The 9,333-nt window shown below is 40.3% G+C and overlaps 1 long non-coding RNA gene across 1 annotated transcript; it reads right to left on the reverse strand.

Moving 5' to 3' along the window:
* Positions 1-1,947: 1,947 nt before the first annotated feature.
* LOC308378844 lies at positions 1,948-3,005 on the reverse strand. Its single transcript, XR_013968982.1, has 3 exons — positions 2,878-3,005; positions 2,352-2,419; positions 1,948-2,258 (listed from the first exon to the last, which is right to left on the reverse strand). It is a non-coding gene; the product is annotated as an uncharacterized lncRNA (long non-coding RNA).
* Positions 3,006-9,333: the final 6,328 nt, after the last annotated feature.

Below are 9,333 nucleotides of genomic sequence, written 5' to 3' on the forward strand. Positions count from 1 at the left end.
ACTTGGACTAGCTTGCTAGCAGCATGAAGCAAATTAATTACTCAAGATGTGCTGTGGTAGGCTGTACAGATCTCTACATCACCTCCCAGCCTCAGAAGACACGAGAGAAATGGATTGAATTCATATTTGAAGGCAATGTCTTGGAATGAACTGCAGACGAGGGAAATGTAAGTATTTAAAAAAAAATATTCTGTTACTTGCCCATTCAGTGTGGTGGTTTGCGACGTTAGCATGTTGTAGCCTCAACGCCATTTGCTGCAGCAGTGCACTAGCTAACAATGTTGTCAGTGTGTTGATTTTCTCTGTTGGCTGTATAACTTATTTTTTCAACTGCCAGTTTACATGCAACCCTTTGGGGAAAGAAAAAGGCAGATGCCTTTTTAAAAACGGCTAAGATGGCGGAGTAATTCAAACAGCAATTATCCACAGTGTTTTTTTAGTGGTGGTTAATTGATACAAACGTGAATAAGTGCGGTGTCTTAGTTGTAGCTAGAGCCCTAAGCTTTTCGCTAAACAGTTCGCTAGCTATTAGCACTTTAGCTTGCCCAGGGGAGTTTTGCAGAGAGAAGACACAGCAATTATTCACGATTGTATCAATTGTACATCTAGGTTTCTTTGGTGTCTGTTGTCGCAACCAACAGCACAACATATCCTGGGCATTTTGAACTTTCTGTGGGTTGTGACCATAAGCAGCTTGCTAGCTATTTGAACTGTAGCTGGCTCAGGAGACTAAAATAGCTTCCTGCACCCACAGAAGGCGCCTTTTCTTCTCACCCTCCTCCTCCTCCTCAAACGCGTATTCAAGTAGATGCATTTCATTCGCCATAGTATCGATAGCTTGCTAATGATAGTAGTTGATAATTAACGGATATTAATGTATGATTCCCGTTGTTAAGGTTACAGAATTTTCGCACTAAATAGGCGCTGAAGGCAGAGCTTTTTTTCTAATTAAAAATAAGTCAGTCGTGAACACAGCCTTAGCCTGTATGATCTATGCTAACGTGTACAGAAGTTAATTTGGATGTCATTTTGCTAAAAGGGCACTTTTGTTTTGCGGTGTGCTTTTATGCAGCTTGTGTGTAGCAATCGCTAAGGATTTTTTTTTTTTTTTTTTTTTTTACAAAGACGGGAGACATACATGTTAAATGGGCATTACCCATTCATGAACTACGTGATTAGCAGCTAAGACTCACCTGCAGTTACCAAACCCATTACCTATTCAATGTACGATTATTTCATAATGATTTATGAGAAAAATGTACGTAGAGCATGCATAGTATGCCAATGTTATTGTACCTACTCTTCTGTGTTGGGAAAATTATATTAGGTTGGTGGAATACAACATTTCTTCAAATGCTTTTAGTTCATGTTGTATGCATGGCAGTGCAAGGATAATGGTCAATGAGATGACATTTCATTTACAGTATGGAGTATTGAGTCCTTTTATTGCATTCAGGAAAAATCATGCATAACATTGCTTCTTTTGTTGTTAAGGAAGAACATCTGAACAGTGTCCAAGGCTACATCATGTGTCATACAGATCCTCCAAAGATGCATATCTGGAGCACCACGCAGGAGGGCACCCAGATTCTCTGTCCCAGAAAGCCCCAAAACCAGCTAACAAAGCTTCTGTACACAAAATACTTGTAACTTCTGAGCAAAGATTACATTGTATTTAGAGAATAAATGGTGATATACACATCTATTGAGTCGTCCTTTGGTAACAGTATGGCTACTGATGGCACAAAGTGTTTTTATTATAAGTGGTATTTCTGTTTGTATTACCCATGTACTAGCCAATACATTTAATAACTATGTTTAAAAAGTCTAAAGAAACAGTTTTGGTATGTAACATGTCAACAGTTGACACACTTGAGATGAGCAGTAAGCAAAGTAAGACCAAGGGAAGATTAAACGATCTTGCCCAGTTATGTTTGTATTGTAAAAAATAACTGATGACTCATGCATAAAAAACAACTTACTGCTATATTCCCCTTAGACATAAGGCCCATAGTCTGCTCTATAGATGTTGAATGCATTCTGTAGTGAAAACACATTCAAGCATTTACATTTCATCATTTAGCAGACGCTTTTATCCATAGCGCCTTACAAGGATGTGACACATTTTACATTTTTCACTGATGGCACACTGCACATCAGGAGCAATAAGGGGTTCACATGTCGTGCTCAAGGACGCTTCGAGAGGGAAGCACACAGGTAGAATGCCCGGATGGTTGGTTGCATAGTCTTCTTGTTACCTTGAATATTGAAAGTGTAAGTATCATTGAATATAAAACAGAAGATGACTGCATAATTCACAAAGATGTCATGTCATTCACAAAGAATTCTACCTGTGGTATCTCCATGCAGCATACATTCTCAGGCTCTAGGCATTTGCTCACAATTGGCACAAATACACCTGTATAGATAAAGAGTTTTAAAAAGTGACAACATTATAGGTAAAGTGTATTTGAATGTTTAGTTACAGACATAAGTCGACAAATACAACGAAAACAAGGTTTGAGCGCTAATAAACGGAGGTAAACTCGTTACGTTATGTTCTACACCTGCTTTGTCCATTACTGTTAGATAATATTTTACTTTACAGCTCGAGCTTTACCCGTGTTTTTTGCTTTGCACCACTTATGCTAAGATATCTATCTATCCTGCAAGCCATCTGGTTGATTTAAATGCCTAGAAAAACAGCCTTTTCACAAACAGTAACTTACATAAAACACACTGTATTTATTTCATATTACTCACATGTACAAACTATTTACTAGCAGTGCAATGCTCTCGTCACCGTCAACCTGACCATATGACCTTAGCCAAAGTTAAAACAAAAAATTAAATGTAGATTTGACAAAGTTTACTTACCATTCAGAAACGTTTTGTTGAGCCCTAACTTCTTGAATATGTTCGGGAGCCTCTTGTTCTGCTTCTGGGTCTGACTCTGGCTCAAACAGATACGGTTGTACGATTCTGTCTTCTGCAGTAGCCATCTTTCTATATAGATAGCTGTTAGCTGTTCAAGCTATGCGAGCGCAACTCTTGGAGGAGGGGGAGGAGTGAGCTGGCTCATTAGCATTTAAAGGAACAGGCACTCAATACAGGTCAATCTGTAGGGAGCTGTTTTGACAGGGTGAAAAGGGTGCTGTATAAAATTATTCTTGTGGTATTTTGACCAAAATATGTTACTGGCATTTCATAAAGACCCCAAGGAACCATTTCAACTTGTGGTAAAATGGGCATACGATGGGTCCTTTAAGACTTTTTGTGAATAGGTCTTAGTGACTTAGGAGTCCTCATGAGGAGTTTTAAGCTGTCCTAGACTTAGGTGCTACTTTTAGGGATAAAATATTTTGTGAATTGCTCTTAGTAAAAAAAAATAGGAGTCCTAAATTTAAGACTGACACGCCCATTATTTTTAGGAGTTTCTCCTAAATTCGCCACTTATGAGCTACTTTTAGCCCTAAGATTCTTTGTGAATACGGCCCCTGATCATTATTATCGTGGTCAAATGGCTAAGTACACACAATATAAGAGATATAATAACTTTGTGCGTCGAGGAAGGTAATTTAAGAAGGAATGAAACTGAAATTATTCAGAGCTCATATAACGTGTGTCTTAACACCACATTTCGTAACCGGAAGTCCCGCGACTAGGTAAAGTTGATGGAAATGGTTTTATTCGCATGCCTTCCCATTTGGTGCCATTTTATTAGGTGTTTTAGTAAACGCTGCCCTGACAACATTAGATTTGAACATCACATCAGACACACAGTAAGAGTGGATGGCTACGCTAAGGGGGTTCACTAAATCACATTAGACACACAGTAATGATGTATGGATACGCTAAGGGGGTTCGCCAAATCACATCAGACACACAGTGAGAGTGGATGGCTACGCTAAGGAGTTTCACTAAATAACAACATTACGTAAGAGTGGATGGCTACGCTAAGGGACTCCACTTAATCACATAAGACACACGGTAAGGGTGGATGGCTACGCTAAGGGGGTTCACTAAATCACATAAGACACACGGTAAGGGTGGATGGCTACGCTAAGGAGAAGGCATTCCTGCACGCTACAGTATGCATTATTATTAGGCATGAATATGACACCTGATGGTGAACAGTTAAGCTTGTGATTGAGTTGGAAACTGATGAAACATCATTTATGACTGAGTGATACTAAATTCTGTCTTTCTATCCATCACAATGTGGTTTTGGGTAGGATCTCTTGGATGACGTGCAAGCTATGATCCTTAGGATCCCATTGGAGAAACCGGACCACCTTTCAGTGTTATAATTATCAGGGGCAATAAGGAAAGGTAACTTGGAATAGCCTAAAAAGAAAATGCACTGCAGTCTGGAATTGAAGTAAAGGATATACTAATGACTAATATTATTAAGTGTAAATATTTACGTATTAGACAAAGCACCAATATAATTAGGTGCAAATATTTACATATTAGATCAAGCACTAATTTAAGTGAATCACATGACGTGCCCTGTTGGGTCCAGCAAGACTTATTTCTTTCCCACCTGTGTTCTGTGAAGACCCAACCCTAGTCTGCCTCTGATTGGATCTGACCCTGATAATAATGCAAATACTTCAATCCTACATCGCCATCTAGTGTAAAGGTGTGAAGCTTCTTTTACAGTCTACGGGACAAAGGTGTCAGCAATAATGTCACATGATTTCAGTACCCGCTCTATTTCCCAATCAGTCAGTCCCTCGTTATCCTCACACTGAAGAGGAATGTTGCAAGGTGAGTCTGGCAGTCATGTTTCCTTATAACCTTTTGCCTTCTTTTGCATTACATTGAACCAGAAAGCTAAAGCGCAGAACAAAATTTGACTAATGTGTCAGAACTTGCCTATATAGCATACTGTCGAAAAGTTATTTGTGTAGACCATCTTTTACTAAATAAGAACTGGACTAGATTACTTAATGAGATTTGTGTAACCTTTCAGTTGCCCCAGGCAATTTTGATTCGGAGTTTTGACTCAAATTCAAGTGTTTTTGCTTCATGGTTGCGTATGCTTTATGGTAGGCATATCATTTCAAGGTTGCGTAAGCTTTAGGATACGTCGAGTAGGCCCACCAAGGCTATTCATTAAAACTTAAATAACATTCAATATTACAGCAGTCTTACTCTGCATAAACAAACCAGTTAATTGCCTGTGTGTCTATAATTTAAGGCAGGGGAAGCATTTGTATATTCTATGTATTATTAAGAGTATATATTATTATAATGAAGTGCTTGAGGTCACTCAGCAAGGTCATCCAACAAGGACTTCTCAGGTCAGAGTCAGGAAGGCCACCCAACATTCTCTTATTACACTGCACCTGTTAGGCTCAGTCTAAAACACACTTATTCAGTATACCTTTCACTATTGCAACTTGTTTTTTGTTACATTTATATTTTTACCTGTGGTGAAGGTCCAAGGTATAAGTAATAAACTCTGATAAATCTGTGAATGGATAGCATTTTATGGTTGTTCCACAGTGAGGGCAATAACCTGGTGACATAATCAGCTCTGCCCCCTCAAGGCAGACAGTTGTAAAATAGGTGAAGGAGTAGGCAACATAGATAAGGAGAAGCATGATTCCTTTCCTTCAGAGGAGCTGACCTAGGCCCATGTTGGTAGATAGCAGGTAAAAGTATCTCATCCAGATTTTAACTTAATTATATTATGTGTGCAAACCAATGAGGAAGAATTTCTTTGTTTTCATCTGAGCCAACAGAAACACACTGAGATATCTAGTATTATAATGAGGCAGCAAGTATAGTCAGGGCTTCTCTTCACAGTCAGGACACAGTAAGGGTGGATGACTACGCTAAGGGGTTCGCTAAATCACGTAAGACACACGGTAAGGGGGTTCACTAAATCACATAAGAGACACGGTAAGGGGGTTCACTAAATCACATAAGAGACACGGTAAGGGTGGATGGCTATGCTAAGGGGTTCACTGAATCACATCAGACACACAGTAACAGTAAGGGTGGATGACTACGCTAAGAGGTTTCACTAAATCACATAAGACACACAGTAAGGGTGTTCACTACGGGTTTAAAATTTGACAAACAGGTCAATTCAGTAGTTAAAGCCAGCTTCTACCAAGTCCACACAATTGCCAAAATCAAGTCTTTCCTGTCACCAAAGATCTTGAGAAGGTCCTCCACTCCTTCATATCATCCCGGTTAGACTACTGCAATTCCTTGTATACTGGATTTAGCCATTCGTCCCTGTCCCGTCAACAACTTGTCTAAAATGCTGCTGCAAGTCTCCTGACCGGTACCCGGAAAAGAGACCATATTACCCCTATCCTGGCCTCTCTCCAGTGTGGTTCAGGGTTGATTTTAAGGTGCTCCTGTTTGTTTTTAAAGCCCTCAATGGGCAGGTCCCACTATATCACAGACCTCTTAACCCTTTATTCCACCGCCAGGCCACTCAGGTCGTCTAATTTAGGGCTCATGGCAGTCCCCCAATCTAAGCTTAAATCCAGGGGTGATCTCGCATTAGCTGTAGCAGCCCCTAGGCGGTGGAACAGCATCCCCCTCTCTATAAGATCAGCCCCCTCTAAGGTCACCAAGTCCAGGCCCAAAACCTACTTATATTCCTTAGCTTTTTAATCCCCCTGATTTTAGTGGGTCATTTGTATTTTTGCTTTCTGTTAGAGGTTTTTCTGTTCTTTTGATGTGTATACAGATGCTTAGTTGAGTGTGTTGCTTCTGTTTTTCTATTTGATTTTTTTACTAAATTATTTGTATTTGTTTTTTTGTGATCTTATTTTTTTGTTTCTGTTTTTTATTTGTTTTGATATTTTATTTTATTGTTATTTAGTTGTCAAGTACTTAATGTGGATGGCTTCCCTAAAGGGGTTTACTAAATTATATCAGACACACAGTAAGGGTGGATGGCTACGCTAAGGTGTATCACTAAATCACATCAGACATACGGTAAGGGTGGATGGCTCCGCTAAGGTGTATCACTAAATCACACAGTAAGGATGGCTACGCTAAGGGGATTCACTAAATCACATAAGACACACAGGAAGGGTGGCTGTCTATGCCATAGGCGGAGATCCCGGGGGGGAAGAGGATAAAGTGGTTGTCCCCCCCCCCCCCCCCCCCAAAAAAAAAACATTGGAAAGATTTTTAATATAGTAATATAAAATAAAAGCACAACGACACAAGCAGTGCTTCTTTTAAACATAAAACAATGTGCTTTTTAAGTGTTGAAAATCATGTTCCCCCATTCCTCAAAGTGGTTTGGTTCACATGCTGTTTACAGCGGGCAGGGCTACCAAGAGCTCTGTGTTTCAATCAATCTGCCCAGTACACGGCCAGGTTGTGCGACTGTTTCCTCCCTATATCCCCTGTCACTCCCGCTATGATACACGATATGTAAAGAGATTTACCTTATTCTCGAACGCAGTAAGAACATGTAAAGGAGAATTATTACATATTACATATTAGATCAAGCACTAATTTAAGTTAATCACATGACGTGCCCTGTTGGGTCCAGCAAGACTTATTTCTTTCCCACCTGTGTTCTGTGAAGACCCACCCCTAGTCTGCCTCTGATTGGTTCTGACCCTGATAGTTATGCAAATACTTCAATCCTACATCGCCATCTAGTGTAAAGGTGTGAAGCTTCTTTTACGGTTTACGGGACAAAGGTGTCAGCAATAATGTCACATGATTTCAGTACCCGCTCTATTTCCAATCAGTCAGTCCCTCGTTATCCTCACACTGAAGAGGAATGTTGCAAGATGAGTCTGGCAGTCATGTTTCCTTAAAACCTTTTGCCTTCTTTTGCATTACATTGAACCAGAAAGCTAAAGCGCAGAACAAAATTTGACTAATGTGTCAGAACTTGCCTATATAGCATACTGTCGAAAAGTTATTTGTCTAAACCATCTTTTACTAAATAATGGACTAGATTACTTAATGAGATTTGTTTAACCTTTCAGTTGCCCCAGGCAATTTTGATTCTGAGTTTTGACTCAAATTCAAGTGTTTTTGCTTCATGGTTGCGTATGCTTAATGGTAAGCATAGAATTTCAAGGTTGCTTAAGCTTTAAGATACGTCGAGTAGGCCCACCAAGCCTTTTAATTAAAACTTATATAACATTCAATATTACAGCAGTCCTATTCTGCAGAAACAAACCAGTCCTGTGTGTTTACAATGTAAGGCAGGGGAAGCATGAGGATATTCTATGTATTATTAAGAGTATATATTATTACAATATAAGCCTTAATCAGTGCTTGAGGGCACTCATCAAGGCCACTCAGCAAGCTCATCCAACAAGGACGTCTCAGGTCAGGAAGGCATCCCGACATTCTCTTAATACACTGCACCTGTTTGGCCAATGGCTCAGTCTAAAACACACTTATTCAGTATACTTTTCACTATTGCAACTTGTTTTTTGTTAAATTTATATTTTTACCTGTGGTGAAGGTCCAAGGTATAAGTAATACACTCTGATAAGTCTGTGAATGGATACCATTTTATGGTTGTTCAACAGTGAGGGCAATAACCTGGTGATATAATCATCTCTGCCCACTCAGAGCTGACAGTTGGAAAATATGTGAAGGAGTACATTTACATTTAGTCATTTAGCAGACGCTTTTGTCCAAAGCGATGTACAAGGGAGAGAACAGTCAAGCTAAGAGCAATAAAACCTGGTATAACAATAAATACTACTTTTTTTTAAAGAAATAGAAAACGACATTGAAAGAAAAAGAAGTGCGGGACTGTCACTGCTTAAGTGCAAGTTAAGCCAAGGTGCCAGTTTGCTCTCTACAGAGTTGGGTCTTCAAGAGCTTCTTGAAGGAAGAGAGGGACACCCCTGCTCTGGTAGTGCTGGGCAGTTTGTTCCACCAACGTGGAACTACAAATGAGAATAGTCTGGATTGCTGTGATTGCACAGGTGGCAGTGCCAGACGACGCTCACTATATGAGCGCAGCGACCGGGGTGTAACATTTACCCTTACAAGAGCATCTAGGTAGGTGGGAGCAGAACCAGCAAGCACTCTGTAGGCAAGCATAAGTGACTTGAACTTAATGCGAGCAGCTACCGGCAGCCAGTGGAGCTAAATGAGTAGTGGGGTGACATGTGCCCTCCTTGGTTGGTTGAACACCAGACACGCCGCCGCGTTCTGGATCATCTGTAGTGGTTTCACCACGCAAGCCGGCAGGCCCGTTAGGAGGGTGTTGCAGTAGTCAAGGCGGGAACTCACCAAGGTTTGCACCAGCAGCTGGGTGGCATAATGGGTTAGGTACGGCCTGAAGAGAAGTGGTCCTATCCCTGACCCTTG

This window comes from Sprattus sprattus, assembly GCF_963457725.1.
Source record: "Sprattus sprattus genome assembly, chromosome: 18".
NCBI classification, from domain to species: domain Eukaryota; kingdom Metazoa; phylum Chordata; class Actinopteri; order Clupeiformes; family Clupeidae; genus Sprattus; species Sprattus sprattus.